Source organism: Cryptomeria japonica, chromosome 4 (genome assembly GCF_030272615.1).
Source record: "Cryptomeria japonica chromosome 4, Sugi_1.0, whole genome shotgun sequence".
In the NCBI taxonomy this organism is placed as follows: Eukaryota; Viridiplantae; Streptophyta; class Pinopsida; order Cupressales; family Cupressaceae; genus Cryptomeria; species Cryptomeria japonica.
Window position 1 is genome coordinate 307,260,076 of NC_081408.1, and position 21,253 is coordinate 307,281,328.

Genomic DNA, 21,253 nt, shown 5'->3' on the forward strand with positions numbered 1-21,253 from the left:
ACACTATATGACCCCTGAGGACACCATATGACCCCTTAGGTAACTATATGACCCCTTAGGACACCATATGACCCATTTTAACATCCTAGTACATGACATGAGCCCTTAAGACACTATATGAACCCTTAGGACACCATATGACCCTTTAGGACAACATGATTCCCTAAGGGGTTATATTGTGTCTAAAGGGGTCATATAGTGTTTTAACACATGTGTGGGCCCTTAGGACCCCATATGACACCTAATGACACCATATGACCCCTCAGGATACCATATGACCCCTAACGATACCATATGACCCCTTAGGACACCATAGGACTCCCTAGGACACCATATGACCCCTTTTAGAATCCTAGTACATGACATGACCCCTTAGGAAACCACATGTCCCCTTAAAACACCATATCAACTCTTAGGACAATTTGATGTCCTAAGGAGTTATATAGTGCTCTAACACATATGTGGCCCCTTAAGACACCATATGGCACCTTAGGACACTATATAACCCTTCAGGACACCATATGACCTCTTAGGACACTATATGACCTCTTAGGACACCATATGACCCCTTTTAACATCTGAGTACATGAAATTGCCCCTTAGGATACCATATGACCCCTTACAACAATATGATGTCCTAAGGGGTCATATGGTGTATAAAGGGGTCATATGGTGTTCTAACACTTGTGTGGCCCCTTAGGACCCCATATGACCCCTAACAACACCATATGACCCCTCTAAACACCATATGATCCCTAATGACACCATATGACCCCTTAGGACACTATATAACTCCTCAAGACACCATATCACCCATTAGGACACCATATGACCCCTAACGATGCCATATGACCCCTAACAACACCATATCACCCATTTTAACATCCTAGTACATGAAATGACCCCTTAGGATAACATATGACCCCTTAGGACACCATATGACATCCTAAGGTGTCATATGGTGTTCTAGCACACTGTGGACCTTAGGACCCCATATGACCCCTTAGGACCATATGATGTCCTAATGGGTCATATGGTGTCCTTAAGGGTTGTATGGTGTCCTAAGGGGTCATATGGTTTTCTAACACATGTGTGGCCCCTTAGGACCCCATATGACCCCTAACGATACAATATGACCTCTTAGGACACCATATGACCCCTTAAGACAATATGGTGTTGTTATGGGTCATATGGGGTCCTAAGGGGCCACAAATGTGTTAGAACACCATATGACCCCTTTAGACGGTGTCCTAAGGGGTCATGTAGTGTCCTAAGGGGTCATATGGTGTCCTAAGGGGTCACATCATGTTGTTAGGGGTCATATGGAGTCCTAAGGGACCACACATGTGTTAGAATACCATATGACCCTTTAGGACATCGTATTATCCTAAGGGGTCATATGGTATCCTAAGGGGTTATATTGTGTCATTAAGGGTCATATGGGGTCATAAGGGGCCACACATGTGTTAGAACATCATATGACCCCTTAGGACACCATATGACTCATTAGGACATCATATGGTGTCGTTAGGGGTCATATGGGGTCCTAAGGGGCCACGTGTTAGAACACCATATGACCCCTTAGGAAATCATATTGTACTAAGGGGTCATATGGTGTCCTAAGGGGTCATGTCGTGTACTAGGATGTTAAATGGGGTTATATAGTGTTTAGAGTGGTCATATGGTGTCCTTAGGAGTCATATGGTGTTGTTAGGGGTCATATGGGTAACTAAGTGGCCACACATGTGTTAGAGCACCATATGACCCCTTAGGATACTATATGACCCCTTAGGACCTCTTAGGACCTTATATTATCCTAAGGGGTCATATGGTGTCCTAAGGGGTCATGTCATGTACTATAATGTTAAAAGGGGTCATATGGTGTCGTTAGGGGTCATATAGGGCCCTAAGGGATCATATGGTGCCATTAGAGGTCATATGGGGTCCTAAGGGGCCACACATGTGTTAGAATAACATATAACCCCTTTGGACACCATATGACCCCTTTGGATATCATATTGTCCTAAGGGGTCATATGGTATCTGAAAAGGTCATATGGTGTTCTAAGGGGTCATGTCATGTACTAGGATGTTAAAAGGGGCCATATGGCATCCTAAGGGGTCATATAATCTTCTAAGGGGTCATATGGTGTCCTAAAGGGTCATATAGTGTCCTAAGGGGTCATATGGTGTTCTGAGGGGTCATATAGTGTCCTAAGTGGTCATAGGGTGTCATTAGGGGTCATATGGGGTCCTAAGGGGCCACACGTGTTAAAATACCATATGACCCATTAGGACACCATATGATCCATTAGGACATCATATTGTGCTAAGGGGTCATATGGTGTCCTAAGGGATCATGTCATGTATGAGGATGTTAAAAGGGGTCATATGGTGTTCTAAGGGGTCACATCGTGTCGTTAGGGGTCATATGGGCTCTTAAGGGGCCACACATGTGTTAGAACACTGTATGACCCCTTAGGACACCATATGACCCATTATGATCCATCATATTGTACTAAGGGGTCATATGGTGTCCTAAGGGGTCATATGGTGTCCTAAGGGATTATATGGTGTCGTTATGGGTCATATGGGGTCCTAAGGGGAGACACGTGTTAGAACACTATATGACCCATTAGGACATCATATTGCCCTAAGGGGTCATATGTTGTCCTGAGGGGTCATATGGTGTCGTTAAGGATCATATGGGTCTCTAAGAGACCACACATGTGATAGATCACCATATGACCCCTTAGAACACTATAAGAGAGAGAGAGTATTAAAAAGGATAAAAGGGGACAAAGGGAGAGAGAGAGAGAGAGAGAGAGAGAGAGAGAGAGAGAGAGAGAGAGAGAGAGAGAGAGAGAGAGAGAGAGAGAGAGAGAGAGATGTCTTAAGGGGCCCAGGATGTACTAAGGGACCGTCTTATGTAATAGGATATCTTAAGGGGCCCAGGATGTACTAAGGGGTCATATGATTTGTCTTAATAGGTCCTAGGTGTCTTAAGGGGTCCTAGGATTTACTAAGATATCCTAAGGGGTAGTATGATGTCTTAAGATGTACTACTTGGGGTCCTATGTGTCTTAAGGGGTCAATAGATGTCCTAGGATGTACTAAGGGGTCACATGAGTCTTAATAGCTCCTAAGATGTGTACTAAGGGGTTGTATGATGCCTTAAGAGGTCCTAGGATGTATTAAGGGGTCCTAGGTGTCTTAAGGGGTCAAAAGATGTCCTAGCATGTACTAAGGGGTCCTATAATGTCTTAATAGGTCCTATTATATACTAAGGGGTCCTAAGTGTCTTAAGGGGCCATAGGTGTCTTAAAAGGTCCTACGATGTAGTAAGGGGTCCTAGGATAACATTTTAACATCTACATATACATGGATAGCATTTATACATAACATTGAAAACATATAGAATGTATACATAACATTTAAACATATCAGAAAGAAATTTAAACATTTAAAAATCTAACTAAGTAGGTAGGAAGAGAGAGATAGAGAGGTATATAAAGAGAAATAGAGGCAGGGAGGGAGTGAGGGGAGGTGCATAGAAAGAGAGAGGAGACAAAGAGTAGAGAGTTAAGAATGTGAGAAAGAGGTGGAGAGATAGATCTAGATTTTGGGAGAGAGAGGAGAGAGATAGAGAGAGGTAGAGAGGGATAGAGAAAGAGTAATATGGAGAGAGATAGGTCTAGAGCTTGAGGGAGATAAAGAGAGAGATATAGAGAGAGCAAGAAAATGCTGATAGGAGCCTGCTAATTGCTGGAATATGACTAAGTCTGAAAATTTATAAGATCTAAAATTTAGAATTCGCATTATAAGTCTTAGAGATCTGAAACCACTCTCAAACATCTTGCCAATATATACATGAAATATAACTTAAAGTATGTCACATTTCTCAAAGGAAAAAGATAAAGAGAAATGTGACTTATACTTACATGTTATATTTCATGTATATATAGCTTATTTTTAATAAATTAAAAAAAAAACAATAACAAAAAAAAAGAAACAGGATCAAAACGGGATCCCATTTCTAAAAATTTAGAATTTTGGCCTGGTTGTTCCTTCAGATTTTGGCTTGCGAAATGTCTTGGAGTGCCGACCCTTTGGCTTGGACCTAGTTTGACTTGCAATTTGAAGGCCAAATCAATCTTCATACAAAATAATGACTTCAAAAATATATTTGAACACCAAATTTTCAGATTTTTTTTAAACAATGAAAACCCATTATAGTAAAGATTGTCTAGATTTCAAATTATGCTTGCCGTACACGAGGATTTTTCAAGAAAATGATTATGCCCAATAAAAAAATAACAAAAAAAAAATAATGCATAAAAAAATTACAAAAAAAATCCTCGTCAAAGGTGAGTGAGTTGCAGATCTCCCAAAAGGATTTAGAAAATAACTTGTATTTAGGTCAAATTATGCTTGCCGTACACGAGCATGTTATGGTCCCGAAAAGTGACTTTTAAACTATATGTTTTAGTAATGCCTATTCAAACTTAATTTTTAAGATTTGGGTATTAAAATAAATTACATATTTGGAAAGTAGACTTTAAGCACTACATTTTTTATTATTGATTTTTTTCAAGATTCATTCTTTAAGTTCTTCAAATTTTTAGGTCAAACAGGACGAAATCTAAAAAACAAGGAAAACACTTCCACTTTTTGACCAAAAAGTGGACTCAACTTATTGCAGGCACCCTCTGAACATTTCTTCCTTTATTATGATGCAAGCGGGTAAGACCCATCCATGCGACCATAGCTTCAACTTTATTATTCGTGCCTCTTCCCAAGTTTGCACATATTCTTTCTATCATATAACCTCTGCAATCCCTTATAAGGCCTCCAGCTCCCAAAGCACCTGGGTTTCCTTTCGAGCATCCATCAAAGTTGTATTTGAGCAAACCCTCCTCAAGCGGTATCCAAAAACAACTCTTCCTTAAAAACACACTGTGCTAGTTTAGCTCTAGCAGATTATGCTTTATCCCCCATTTTTATTTTAGTCTAAGGTCTAGTAAAGTAGGCATTACCTTAGAGGTGCATGACTTCCCTGCATTAATGCTTTCTTTAATTTGCTGCTTTATAATTTTGAATATTTAGTCATGTTAAGATTTAAGATTAGCAACAAATTTTGATAGAAACTGTAGATTCAGGGGCTCGTTATAAGATTTACCATTTTAATTATCCTTAATTTTTCCAAACAATTGGTTTGAATTGCGACATTGCTTTACGCTTATTTTTAAATGTTTACTCATAAATAATTTTTGATCTTAGCAGTTGTTCTCAATTTACTTATTAAATTATAATAAGTATAATTTCAAAGGTGTTTATTGTCTATTTTTTAATAAACTTGGTTATTTTTCCAATTTCTTCTGATATAACAGAATGTATCACATTATAAAGGAAGAAGAGTTCGGAGAAAAGTTTAAAGTTCTATTGGTATTGGGGATTACAATGATATTTATGATGTTATGTATGAGAAATCCGAGGCCTCGGCTTAGAATATCAAGCACACAAACAAAATTGTGAAAAGGCACAAATTTTTGAAAATTCAAAGCACAATATGTGTAAATATGTTTTTAACAATTGCACAGCTACAAAATGAGCTTAACAATCAATAATTTTGTCAAAAAAAAGAATCAAGTATCTGTAAATAAGAGAGCTACTGATTTCTTACTCAAACTTTATGTTTCTTTATTATATTTCCTTTCAATAAAAAGGATTGAAGACAAAAAGAAAAGCCATTTTTATTTTAAAACAGAGTTACTGATAATAGATTTTTTAAAGAGAGAACAATAAAAATCTTGTTGGAATTCAGTAGCATACAGTTTGAACTATTGGTATACCTTAATAATATGGAAAAAAAATCAAAGATAGATTTAAAAAAGAGAACACAAACACAAAATTAACAATTGGCAGCCAATTTTAGAGAAGTGATTCCATTCAAGTGGGGAAAAATGCTAAGCGGCAAATGAGTAGCATACCATAATGCCACATAAGGTTTTGGGCTTCAATTTAAATGAAATGTAATAAAAAGAGAATTGTTTGTCAGTTTTTTTTCCTAAATCCCATAATTACAAACATTATACCAGCAATAAGATTAGCCAACTATAAACCCTTTTCCTCATATAAAATAAATATAAATAATTCACATGCAAAAGCAAAATACCTTATTAGAGAGTTGTGTAAATCAATAAGCGAAAAGCGATGTATAGTTACATAGTTATTACTCCAAATGGTTTTGATTCCGAGTAATATTATATTTACCCAACAAACTCCAACAACAGCTATGTAACTATAGTTACATAGTTATTACTCCAAATGGTTTTGATTCCGAGTAATAACTATAGTTATTGTTGGAGTAATAACTACTCAGAATGGTTTGATTATATTTACCATGCAACTCCAACAACTTCAACACAGGTCTGGAATTTGACAGGCAAAATGGCCGTTTTTTCACTTTAGAATGCTTATTATAAAAATACAAATTTATTTAGAATATTTTGAAATGGAAGGATTTAGAATATGGAAGGATGTAGTTGTTTCTAATTTTATAATATTTTAATACGATTTTTTAGAATAGTTCTATTTTTTCATATGAATTTAGAAACTTGTCAAAATTGAAATAATAAAATATAATTGATTTTCATTGCTTTTATCTTCTACTTTTATATTTTTTGAGAGTTAATATTTTTCTTAAAACGTCAAAAGATAGGAGTGACCGTCAAGGACTGCTTCAACATATGAAATAGAAAACAAATGCAACAAAAACAATGATCCAACCACATACGGATTTCCAAACATAAAACTCATGACAAATGACTTGCGTGAAGATTTAAAAATGGGGAGAGTTTGTAGGATTAGTTTACGAAACTCTACCACAATAATTTTTTTTTTAAATGACGAATAAAAAATTGAGCTTTACAGCAAGCACGAGATGTTTTACCTATCCAGGAATAAGAATTACACATGTAAAAGCAGAGAATGTTGGGCAAAAAATAAAATCCAAACAGGTTATGTCTAGCTAATTTGATCCAAAATAATGTGCAACTAATAGAAATGAACCATACAAACAACCATAAATCTACTTTGTTATCATGCTGAAAATCTTCCAAGTTCTGTCATCGATTGGATAGAAAAATGATTACATACTATGTTTTTAAAAAGTGTTTTGTGAGCAATATTAATGGTTAGAAGGAATAAATAAATCTTCATGAAAATGGTGAAAACAAAGATCTTTTTGACTGCTATAAAAATAATTTAAGCCGAAAGGCTTTCATATCTAACACACAGTATTGGGAGAACGTCATTAGAAGAATAAGTATGATTATATCTAATTATCATGCATAAATAAAGGCATCAAATATACTTAATCGCGTACAAGAATATAAGAAGCTAGCGAACAGATCAAAATAATACATCAAATATCTATGAGAAATGTCTTACATATGAGCTTAGCACTAATTATAATATTAAAAAAATAAGATAGACATTTACAAGGATACTATGATATAAAGTAGGAAAGTACAAAAATCTTAAAGATGAAATGATTTATAACTTAGAGAAATTTAGTCTATTTAACCAAATCAAAGAGAAGTAATCGATTCAAATTACTGAAATAATCATCTTTAATATTAATTATTTACTAAATATGATTAAAATATGTATAGGTTCACTTTATTTAATATATATGATCTACTCTACTATAATTTAATACTTGTCTTGTATGCAATATTAGAATTTATTAGGTCAATCCCCATATCATGCTACGATCTCTCTTTAAATCTAATCATGTCTATATTTTTAAATACATTCTTGGACATTGGGGAGGCAAGGAGCTTGATGAACACTTCTAGAAGAAGACATCATTTGACATATATATCAAATACATTTTGATTGATGAAATAAGCTTCATTGGTTAGAACATGTTGGAAAACATAGATTTTCAGCTTTAACAAGCATTCTCACAAACAAGAAACATGACATTTGTAGTTATACATTTCATTATGATTAATAAAAAAATTATTAAATTATATTCTAATACATGAAGTTCATATGTGATAAATTTTTATAATAACAATATATGTTTTGAAATTATTTGTTATCAATTATCTTCTAGGTATATCTATGAGTTTGATTGGAGATTTGGGCTAGGTGCCTCTAGTGAACTATAGATCAAAATATGAAAATAATAGATAGGTTAAGTTATCATGAGAGAAATCAAAATTGTGGTTACTCTAGATAAAAAATTTAGACAATATGGAGAAAACACCTAGCGAGAAAGGTTTCATCAACTTTTGATGAATCTATGAGATATAAATAGAGTAATTAATTAATGATTGGGGATTCTTATGATGAGAAACCCTATTCACATAGATGCTATAAGCAATGATGAGTTCAACAATGTTCACTTGTTCTCCAAAAATGATAATGTTCATAGCCATAACAAGAAAATGTACATAGTGTTGCTAAAAAAAAAGAAGTGTTAATACAATAATATATTATCAAAAAGATAAAATTGATCTAGAAATATTGATGACTAAGAATGAAAGGCTAATGTTGACTTTAAATAGTTTCATACAATCAAGTCTTGTAAATGGAGCTTTCATATATATTTGAAAGATTTTGTATAAACTAGGAAGTACTCCACTAGAACCACAAACTTATGTGGTGGTTGAGTTTGACAATTATTCAAGAATACCATTTTGAAGATAATTATCCAAATACAATTCTACTAACAAAAATATAGAGGGGCGACACAATTCAATTACCATTATGATTACCATGAGAATTGACAATACATAAATTTCAAGGGTTAATTCTTTCAAAAAACGCTATTGATATAGGACCAAGAGAAAAAATACGATTGACATTTGTGGTAGTGTCTTGTGTAAAGTCTCTAGAAGGCCTAAGAATAATGAAACCATTTACATAATTATAAAAAATGAAAAAGGCAGATAACTTGCCAAGTGAAAGATTGAAGAAAATATACTGAAAAATTTAGAAGATAGTTGATTTAATACATTATGTTTAAATTATCTTTAATGACTATTAAGTGTTTTAATACAATATGTTCAAATTTGCTTCAATGACTATTAAGTGTTTTATACATTACGTTCAGATCCTCTTCAATGACTATGAAGTGTTTTAATATATTAGGGTGTGTGCAAGAAGTTGAGTCCATTTTTTTTTGTCAAGAAGTGGAAGTGTTTTCCTTGATTTTTCAGAATTTGTCACAATTGATCTAAAAATTTGAAGCACTTAAAAATTAAATCTCATAAAAATTCAATAATATAAAATCGATACTCCAAGTCTAGTTTCCAAATATGTAATTAATTTTAATATGATATAAGTCGATTTTCAAAAAGGATTTCTAAAAACTACTATTTAAAGATGCCTATTTCAAGACCATACCATGCACGTGTACAACCACCATATTTTGACCTAGATAAAAGTTTTTTTTGAACCCTCTTGGAAATATATTTGTAAGACATTGAAGATTGATGATGATTTTTTTGTAATTTTTTTGAATATTTTCTTTTATTAATCTTGTATTGGCCCTAATTGTTTCTTTAAAAACTCCTCATGTACAACCACCATAATTAGACCTCAACTTATCATTTTTTGAATTTTTTGAATTTTAAAAATAAATTTGTGTAGATTGATGTCATATAATTTTTTTCAAAAAACACACAAAATAGAAAGTTATTAAATAAATAAAGAAGTTTGATATTTCCATTTTCCAGAATAGTTTTATTACAAGTAAATTGAAGAATAGAAAAAATAATCAAATCCTAAAAAAAAATTAAATGTTTGAAATCTACACAATGTAATCTACAATGGCTTTTAATTTTATTAATTTTTTTTTTTAAAAAGGGCATTAGACATATGTCAGAAATCTTTATTTTGTTATGTCATTGATCCAACCTTGTCCTTACAGATTCAAGACTAAGGATTAAGCTTTCCATGCCTATCCCAACCTGAAACCGATCCATAGGACGAGGTTTGGTTTTGAAATTTTAAATTACAGGGACCCATTTGTCCCCATTATTTAAATGTAATGAGTGCCAATTATTTAAGACATGAAAATGAGTTTGTTGGAATTTAAAAAATAAATTCTTTTAAAAAATGGGGCCCATTTTTTAAATGAGGTCTTGTTATTTAATAACGAGGGCGTGTTCTTCAAATAATGGGGGTGCACATTCTAAAAGATATATATACTTCAAAAAATGAGAACTTGTTTTGTGAATTTTTGGCTCAGGCACTTGCTTTTCTCTGCCCTATTACTTTGATAAAAGTAAATAAATTGGTTTTTGAAAAAAAATAATCGAAAAGCGTATGCACATATATACAAGATGAAGTGGTACAATCCTTTCATCAAAAGCAGCTATAAGTTCTAAACTTGCTTTGAAGTGGCTTGTGAAACTCATCGTTTGTCATCCTCAAATCACTTTTGATTGTGGAAACTACTAGCTAAAGAGTATGGAAGGGGTGTTGTTATGCCTGCTTTTTTAGATTGTATTCATCAAATTAGGGGAGAGGACTCAGTAGTTGTGCACCCTAACTTTGTGCTTCTCAAAATCCTACGTGGAAATTTCAAATCACTATGAATTTACAACAACTTACTTGGCAAGTCTCTTGCTTATAACTAAGGTTTCAGGGCCACATAATCAAATATGATGCCACATCAACATTTTTTTTGCCAAGGTGTCCAAAACAGCCCCCCCCCCAAAAGTGAGACCCATAGGTGTGCAAAAGGGCCCCTATACTTGTGCAGCTGATGTGGCTGTTAATTCTATGACCATCTGGTTAATACTGAGGGGGGGGGGAGTGAATAGTATTAAGACCAATTTGAAACTTTAAACCCAAATCAAACTTACAACAAATCTAACTTCATTTACCAGATATGCCAATTCATCAAACAGTACCGGTAACCACTGATAAATCTTTGATAAACTGCTATAACTGGTGTATTTAGAAGTAATGAATAAACTAAAAAGAATCAATAACATCACATGAAAATGATTCCACACATGAACACCATATTTTTGACGTGGAAACCCAAATAGGGAAAAACCACGGTGGGAGTTAGTACCCACAAAGATTTGTACTCTTTTGAAGTATGCCCTGTTAGGAGCTTACAATACGACATGTTATGAGTAGACCCTATTAGGAGTCACTCAGTTAAGGGATTTGGATGTGCAACTCGGTTAGGAGCTTAATGAGCTATTAGGATCAACCTTGTGAGAGGATTTGCCACTTTTTTTGAGAGCTACCCTGTTAGGGGATTTACAAGATTAAGGCCTTTCAGGACCTACCCGGTTAAGGGATTTAATCTTCTATAATTGTTAGAGAACAAAAATGAAAAAGTGATCTATTACTTGCACTTCTCAGCTTGCTAAATCAGATCCAGTTATGCTCCACTATCTGCAACTCTCAGGTAGATCTCACAATTCTCTGGTATGACTTCACACTCTTCTCTAAGACCACCGACACTTCAAAACATCAACTAAGCCAACATAAACAATATTTTCCACTAAGTCGAAAACTAAACCCTAAATTACATCATAGACCATCACAGATCTTTACAACTCATTAGAGATCATTATATGAATCATTACAATCAATATCAATCGTTGAATGATCATAAGTCGTCATAGCAAGTCGATCTGGTACAAAGTCAAACCCTTAGCTCATTCCGCTAAGCACTTTGCACATTCCCAAAAAATTCACTCTCCAAATGCACCAAAACATCTTTCAAACATTTCACATGGTTTGTGCCATGTTATCATCAACATGTAGACTTGATGTCGATCATCGCCATACCAAAAATCATTATTGGTTTTATGATTTCTTCACCGGTTCTAAAACCTTGGCAAAACTTCATCAGAAATTAGAAACATGCCTTTCGATAGTCATCACAAGATGCAGTTTTGGTCAGATACTCATTATCATGATAAAATATTACATTATAAACCACAAATCACCAATCATCACCAATCATCCGCTTCAAGTAAAACATCTCTTCATATACCGGTTAAAGTCCTATTTCACAGTCTTTTGTATATTGCCGGTAAACCCTGTCTCTGTTAGACTAAATCACTTAGATGACAAACCAAACATTAGATAACATCATTTAACATCACTTGCCATCAATGACAACACAAATAACTAATCAAGTCATCTAATCACAAAATCTCAATCTCTTCATCACAAATAGTCTTCTATCCTCTATCGGTTCAGTCATCAGTCTTTAACTGCATCACCTCATTTGCATCAGTTATGCCAATCATGCCAACAATCTCCCCCTTTGGCATTTATGGTAACACCAATCAGATTGAAACACCATCATTGTTACTTGTTGTCGGTATCATATCATCTGCCGGTCTCCTCCTTTTGTCTTCTCCCCCTAAACCAATACTTCTCCAACTTCTTTGATCCTTTTCTTCTCTCAAATCTGATCTTGTTCTTCTCCTAAATTTGATCTTGTTCTTCTCCCCCTTTGACAACAATGTGTATGTGCATCACTGAGCTTCTTTATTTGTTGCTTATGTCATCATCATCTCTGCTAACCAAATCATAACATTATATCGAATCATTATATCAGATCATTAAATTAGAACTTTATCCGAGCTGCTCCCCCTACGGAGTATCTTGCACTTCATCAATCCTTCGTGAAGAATAAACATTAGATCCACAAGATTCATGCATCTCCATCATTCTAGTTCTTTCGGTGTAGGGGTCTAACCCCTAGTTTACCTCTAATAAACTCAAAGGTAGTCTTCGGTAAGGGCTTAGTAAAGGTATCCATCATCTGATCTTTACTCTTCACATATTCCATATTGACTTGTTTTTCTTGAACTCTTTCCCCTAGAAAATGATACTTCAATTCAATGTGCTTGGCTCTAGCATGAAGTACAAGATTCTTATAGATATTTATTGCACTTGTATTATCACAATAGATAGTCACCGGTTCAGACATATCTATTTTGAATCCTTATAGCACATGTCTCATCCATATTTCCTGCATGCAATTCATGGATGCAACAACATACTCTGATTCAGCTGTAGATTGAGAAACACATGTTTGTTTCTTGATCTTCCATGCCACTAATCTTCCACCAAGAAGAAAGGCTCCACCAGTTGTGCTTTTCTGGTCATCCACATTACCTCCCCAATCTACATTAGTAAAGATATCCAAAGTAAAATTTCCTTTATAGGGGTACCATAAACCATATTCTACTGTGTCTTTGAGATACCGAAAAATTCTCTTCACTGCCTCCAAATGTGTCTCCTTAGGCCCTTTCTAAAATCTGGCAATTAATCCAACAACATGAGCAATGTCCAGCCTACTATGAACAACATAGTGCAACTTACCAATCATAGACCTGTACTCTTTTTCACAGATAGTAGTAGAATCATCTTGCTTGGACAACTTGCATCCTGTCATCATCGGTGTTCCTACCAGTTTGCAGTCTTCCATGCTGAATGTCTTCAACACCTCTTTGACATACTTGCTCTGACAAATAAAGATACCACTATCAAGTTCTTGGACCTATAACCCAATTAAGAACTTTATTTCACCGATTAGAGACATTTCAAATTCCTTTTTCATAACATCAGCAAAATCCATACACATATCATCATTTCCACCAAAAATTATGTCATCTACAAATACTTCTGCTATCAACATCTTGTCTCCATCAGTCTTCAAATAAATGTTGTTGTCCTCATTGGTATGTTGGAATCCAATTTTGATCAGATGTACATGTAATCTCTTATACCATGCTCTCGGTGCCTGCTTTAGACCATATAGTGCTTTATGCAATTTACATACCATGTCTTTATCATCAGATAGAGAAAATCCACATGGCTGTTCAATGTAGACTTCTTCTTCTAGAATCCCATTCAGAAAGACTGATTTGACATCCATTTGATAAACTTTGAATCCCTTATATGCGGGAAATGCTAGTAGCATTCTCACTCCTTCTAATCTAGCAACCGGTGCAAAGGTCCCTCCATAATCCTCACCTTCTTCCTGTGATAGTTTTGATACTTAATGTTAAGTACAAATGCCAAGCTAATAAGATGAGAGGGGGGGGGGGTGGTGAATCATACAAACTTAATCTTCCATAAAAACATCAAATTCAACCTCGGTAACATATACTTCAGTAATATAACCAAAACTGCTAAACATGCAAACTCAAAAGCATATAAACATCATAATCCTCATAACACCAGATTTAACGTGGAAACCCAAATAGGGAAAAACCACTATGGGATTTCGGACCCACTAAGAAATATACTCTTCTAGAGTATGCTCAGTTAAAAACAAATCCTGTTAAAGATTACAAACACATTGCTAGATGTGACCCAGTTAAGAGATTTCCCTCAGATCTTTTAGGATCTTCACCTTGTTAGAAGTGACCTCGTTAAAGGATTTCAAACACTCAATCAGAATGTCACCTTGCTAGAGGGTTTTACAAATAAGACTGTTAAGTCCACTCGGTTAAGAGATTTTCTGTCACTTTACAAAATAGTAGTAATAAAAATCTATCTGCAAATTCACATCTAAAATGTTAAAGCAGATTCTTATTTGCTCAATACAATATAGACATAGAACTAATCTTGTCCATCTGCTAGGCTCTATACTCTGTTATTCAAATAGGTCTTCAAGCTTTTGTGCTCGGTAATCACTATGTAGCATCCCTGTGCATACACTTGCCCGCATACATTGGTTATCAACAATTCCTTATTTATAAACAATTCGCCAACCACTTAATCTCCTTGATCACATTTCCCATGATCAATCATAGCCATCAGATCTTCAAACTTTGACCAGGTTCAATGTATCCTTCGATCTGAAAATGTTTTACCCTACCTTGGAACTTGCATACATTTCTTGGAACTTGTGCTAGGGTATTGCGGTTCAATCTGAGTTGTAGATCTTCCTGCCGATTTTCCTTTGCCATAGATTCTTTAACAACATTCACGGCATACCAATCATTTAATCATAGCCAGCTCATCAGCTTCCTTCATTAAATAATACTTTTATTCATTCAATGCATTCTGTTATTTCTCAGTTGCAACTCGGTAAATACTAAACTTCACTTGGTAGACATTCCGCCATCATTAACCAATAGCGATAACCTTAGGGTTTACCAACTAGGTTCTTTGCTCGGTAACATAGTGTAGTATTAACCTTACAATCAATAACATATGTATGATATCAAAACAATCTAAACATCATGATCTCATCATTGTCTAACTCGGTAATAGTTGCCTATTGAATAACTTATTTCTCCCCTTATTCATCATATTCTTTCTATGTCTTTTACCGACATCTTTATACTCATCAAATCATACTTCTCAAGATATGGCAACATCATTCTGAATTAGAAAATCAATTTCTTGACATCAATGACAAAATAATAATATTAAGACAGTAAACATCCTTAATCAGTTATATCCATAGTCATCAACAACCTTCTCAATATCCTTATTGAAATGACAACAATCTCTCCTTGTCTGTTATAATGCCAAATGCCAACAATCTCCCCCTTTGGCATTGATGGCAAAACCAATTGATTTGACCTTATTGATTCGGATTGCTGAAATGCTCTCCCCCTGTCATCAGAATTCTTCCCCATACATTAGTCTTCTCCTCTTTTCTATAGTCTTCTCCCCCTTTGACAACAATACCAAAAAGTAAAGAACTAAAACATAATTTCGTCCTGTATGAAGTGATTTTCTACTGTTGTGTGTCAACTTAGTCTCGGTCAGAGCATTTTGTCTTCAATTCCTATTCCCTGTATTGTTTCCTGCACACCTTTAGAAAACATCCTAAAGTGTGTAAATTAGCATCAACTCCTAAAAGATATTTTGTAGAGTCATCGAATTGATGCTTTCACCGAACTTGATCAGTGAGTAGAAGATAGGGGTAGGACCCCTAGCTTACTTCTGAGATGCTCAAAAGTGTCCCTTGGCAGTGGCTTGGTGAAGATATATGCTATTTGTTCCTTTGTGCTAACATACCCCAACACCACTTTCTTCTCTTGAGCTTCTTCTCTAAGATAATGATATTTGATAGAGATGTGCTTTGTCTTAGAGTGCATAACAAGATTCTTTGAAATGTTAATGGCACTAGTATTGTCACAGAATATAGTTACTGGCTTAGTAACTTTCTCATTTATACCTTCCAACAGTTGTTTGATCCATGCTATGTTGGTACAATTCAATGCTGCAACAACATATTCAGCTTCTGTTGTTGACTGTGAAACACATCCTTGTTTCTTGCTAAGTCAACTCACTAGTCTTTCTCCTAAAAAGAAAGCTCCTCCACTTGTGCTTTTCCTGTCATCAATGTTACCTGCTCAATCAGCATCAGTATAAACTTTTAAATCAAAGTCATTTCCTTTTTGATTTACTAAGCCATAATCCTCAGTGCCTTTCAAGTATCTAAAAATTCTCTTGATTGTTGTCATGTGTGTTTCCTTAGGATCTGCAGAGATTCTTGCAACTATACCTACTACATGTGCTATGTCTGGCCTGCTGTGAACAACATATTGCAACTTTCCAATCATGGATTGGTAAAGTGTCTCATCAATAGATGCAGATTCATCATTCTTTGATAGTTTACAGTTGGTAGTCATAGGAGTACTTACTAGTTTTGAATCCTCCATTCCAAATTTCTTCAAAATATCCTTTATGTACTTGGATTGAGTAATGAAAATCTCATCTTTCATTTGCAGTATCTGTAAACCTATAAAATATTTTATCTCACCGATTAATGACATCTCAAATTCTTTGCTCATTTCATTTCCAAAGTTCTTGCATAGATGGTCATTTCCACAAAAGATAATATCATCAACAAATATGGCTGAGATCAGTATTCCATTTTCATCATTCTTCATGTACATATTTTTGTTTTCATTTGTCCTTATAAAACCAATCTTGATCAAATAAGAGTGCAATCTCTCATACCATTCTCTAGGTGCTTGTTTCAAACCATATAAAGCTTTGTTTAATTTACATACCTGATCTTTATTCTTGTCTTCAACAAATCCTTCAGGTTGTTCAATAAAAACTTTTTCTTCTAATATACCATTCAGAAATGCAGATTTGACATCCATTTGATATACCTTGAAATTCTTGTAAGCAGCATATGCCAACAATGTTCTTACTCCTTCAAGTCTAGCCATAGGTGCAAAAGTTTCACCATAATCAATTCCTTCTTCTTGAGCATAACCTTTGCAAACTAGTCTTGCTTTATTTCGAATAACCTCACCTTTTTCATTCAGCTTGTTTATGAAAATCCACTTTGTACAGATTACATTTTTGTCCTTCGGTCTTGGGACTAGTGTCCATGTGTCATTCTTTTTGATTTGATCAATCTCTTCTGTCATAGTATTTATCCAATCTTCACTATTAAATGCCTCTTTCACTATTCTCAGTTCAAATTCAGATATCAGACATGTGTTCTGTCTCAGTTTGTTCCTTGTCATCACTGGATCATCCTTATCTCCTATAATCTGACTTGATGCATGATGTCTTCTGACATACTTGGCTAATACAGGCTCGGTAGGCTCTGTATGATCTTCTTCATCACTCGGTAACTGAATATTTTCTTCATTTCCTTCTGCAGTTTTCTTGGTAGGACTTGTCGGTTGAACATAGACAAATTTATCATAATCTTCTGGTTTCTTGGAATTTCCTTCATCATTTCTTTCTGCGAATTCATCAATTTTCACATTTGCACTTTCTACTATTTTGTTAGATGATTTGATTAGACATTTAAATGCTTTACTTCTAGAAGAATAACCAAGAAATGTTCGTTCTTCACTTCTCTGATCAAACTTGCCATATCTATCATCTTTGTGTACATAGTATCTACTTCCAAAGATTTTGAAATAACTTACATTAGGTTTCTTGTCATACCAGATTTCATATGGTGTCTTCAAAGTTCCTCTCTTCAGTTGTACTCGGTTTAGGGTGTAAACTGCTGTGCTTATTGCTTCTCTCCAAAATGTTTGTGGTACTTTCTTTTCAATCACCAGGGTTCTGGCACAATCCACAATAGATTTGTTTCTTCTCTGAGCTATCCCAATTTGTTGTGGAGTTCTCGGTGCAGAGACTTGTCTTTTTATACCATGATCATTGCAAAATAAGTTGAACTCATCAGATGTGAACTCTCCTCCTCTATCTGATCTAAGACATTTCAGTTGTCTTCCTGTTTCATTTTCAACTCTTGCCTTGTACCATTTAAACATTTGAAAAGCTTATGATTTTTCTTTTAAAAACATAACTGACATCATCCTTGAGTAATCATCCACAAATAATATAAAATATTTATCACCATAATAACTTTGAACTTTCATAGGACCACAAAGATCAGTGTGCACAAGATCTAAACTTCCCTTGGAAGTGTAAGACTTACTTGTAAAGCTTGATCTTGTCATTTTACCCATCTGGCATCCTCGGCATATAGCATTCTCAGGTTTCTCAAGACTCGGTAGACCTCTTACTCGGTGCTTCTTACTTATTTTGATCAGATTATCAAAATTTACATGACAAAACCTTATATGCCATAACCAGGTATCATCTATCTTTGCATACAGACATTTATTCCAAGTTGAGTCAAGGTGTAATGTGATACCTTTTGTTTGTGTCCCGGTAGTAGCTAACTTTCCATGCTTGTCATGAACTTTGACAATTCCTTTCTGAAATTCTATTCGGTATCCTGTATTGTTTAGCTGTGCTACACTCAACAAATTATATTCAAACCTTCAACCTAATAAACATCATTTCACTTTGCATTGTCAAGAAGTTTTATGTATCCTTTACCTTTTACCAGACATGGGGCATCATTACCAAATCTTACATAGCCTCCATCATAGTCTTCTAACATAACAAACTTATGTTTATCACCTGTCATGTGATGTGAGCATCCACTATCTATGATCCAAGAATCATTAGTATTTATGTGAGATATTAGGGCTTTTTCTTCATACCTTTCTTCATTTGATCCATCTTTGATAGCCACATAAACTACTTCCTTTGTATCAGTTTGATCTGATTTATCATCATTGGATTCTTCATCAGCTATTAAGCATGACTTTCTATCTCTTCTTCTGAAGTATCGGTGTCCTCTGTAATGATTATCTTTGTGTCTATCATCTCGGTAATCTCTCTTTTCAGTAGAATCTTTGTTAGTTTAGTTAGAAGCCATATGTCCTATCTTATCACACTTGAAACATTTCAAAGGTAGTTTTCCTTTATACTTACCTTTGCCTCTCGGTAACCTTCTGGCTAAAAGTGCTTCAAACCCTTCTTGCTTTTTGATTTCCTCATACAGTTTGTGTACTTCCTCCATGTTCTTGTGAAATCTTTCACTTGCTCCACTGTGATCCCCTTTAGTGTACTTACTCATTCTATCATTGTAATCATCAGATTCACCAATATGAAAAGAACTAAATGCAGATTCAACTTTATTTACCGATGACCCATTGTTATCAAAGTTACTTAACTCAAATGCATGTAGCTTACCAATAGTAGCATCTAAAGAAACTGGCATATTGGGTACAAACCTCAATTCATTGATTGCAGAGACTCGAATTGCATAAGCTGGTAGAAGGGTTCTTAACAACTTACTTGTTATATCCTTTTCTTCAATAGTTCCTGTAGGATTTTGCCAAGATCAAGGGCACAATGAAAAGCATAAAAAGAGACAATAGAATGACAAGAACAAACTATATTCTCATCAATATGCAAATGATCAATTGGATTAACCAATACAATGAATATAGGCCTGCTTATATAGGCAAGGCCATATGGATGTACGAGCACACAATTATGACATGTGGCTCAATGAGAAACAAGGGTAGGTAAGAAATACTAGGGGTAGGTAGGAGAAATAATATAATATTCCACAAGAGGTGGATGACCCACCGAATGTGGAGTGTAACAGCAAAATAGGACCACAAAAGGTGGAATTTCTCCTACAAGCTCTATCCCTATGTGCACACTTCCCTAAGTGTCTCAAATCCAAACTACGAAGAGATGCATTATCCTAAGTTAACTTAAGTAAAGTGTAATAATATCCACAACGAATATTTATTTACACCAACAGTTCCACCTGCTCCTTTGATTTGATTGACAATATCCTTTAGTCTTGTACTGTACTGGGTTATGTTCTCACCTTCATTCATCCTCATAGATTCAAGTTGTCCTCTTAGAATATCCACTTTTTCTCTTTGAACATGTTCATCTCCACCATACAGAGATATGAGCTTGTCCCACATTGCCTTTGCATCATTGCAACCCTCTAGATCATTAAACTCTGAATCGGTCAATGCAGATGTTATTTCAATCATTGCTTGAATATGTTCTTGCTTTGCCTTTATCTCTTCCATTGTCAATGGATAGGTGCTCGGTGTGATGAAATCATTCTCCATATAATATACAACATATTCTCCAACTCCTGATAGGTGTAGCTTCATCCTTTTCTGCCATGTAGAGAAACTTGACTTGTTCAGCTTCGGTGCATCCCTCTGATACATCTTTGGATCTTTACCTCAAGTGCCTTTAAAATTTTTCTCTCGGAGTCCAAAGCTCTGATACCAATTGATATTTCTAATACTTAATGTTAAGTATAGATGCCAAGCTAATAAGATGAGAGGGGGGGTGAATCATACAAACTTAATCTTTCATAAAAACATCAGATTCAACCTCGGTAACATATACTTCAGTAATATAACCAAAACTGCTAAACATGCAAACTCAAAAGCATATAAACATCATAATCCTCATAACACCAGATTTAACGTGGAAACCCAAATAGGGAAAACCATTGTGGGATTTCAGACCCACTAAGAAATATACTCTTCTAGAGTATGCTCGGTTAAAAGCAAATGCTGTTAAAGATTACAAACACATTGCTAGATGTGACCCGGTTAAGGGATTTCCCTCAGATCTGTTAGGATATTCACCTTGTTAGAAGTGACCTTGTTAAAGGATTTCAAACACTAAATTAGAATGTCACCTTGCTAGAGGGTTTTACAAATAAGACTGTTAAGTCCACTCGGTTAAGAGATTTTCTGTCACTTTACAAAATAACAGTAATAAAAATCTATCTGCAACTTCACATCTAAAATGCTAAAGCAGATTCTTATTTGCTCAATACAATATAGACATAGAACTAATCTTGTCCATCTGCTGGGCTCTATACTCTGTTATTCAAATAGGTCTTC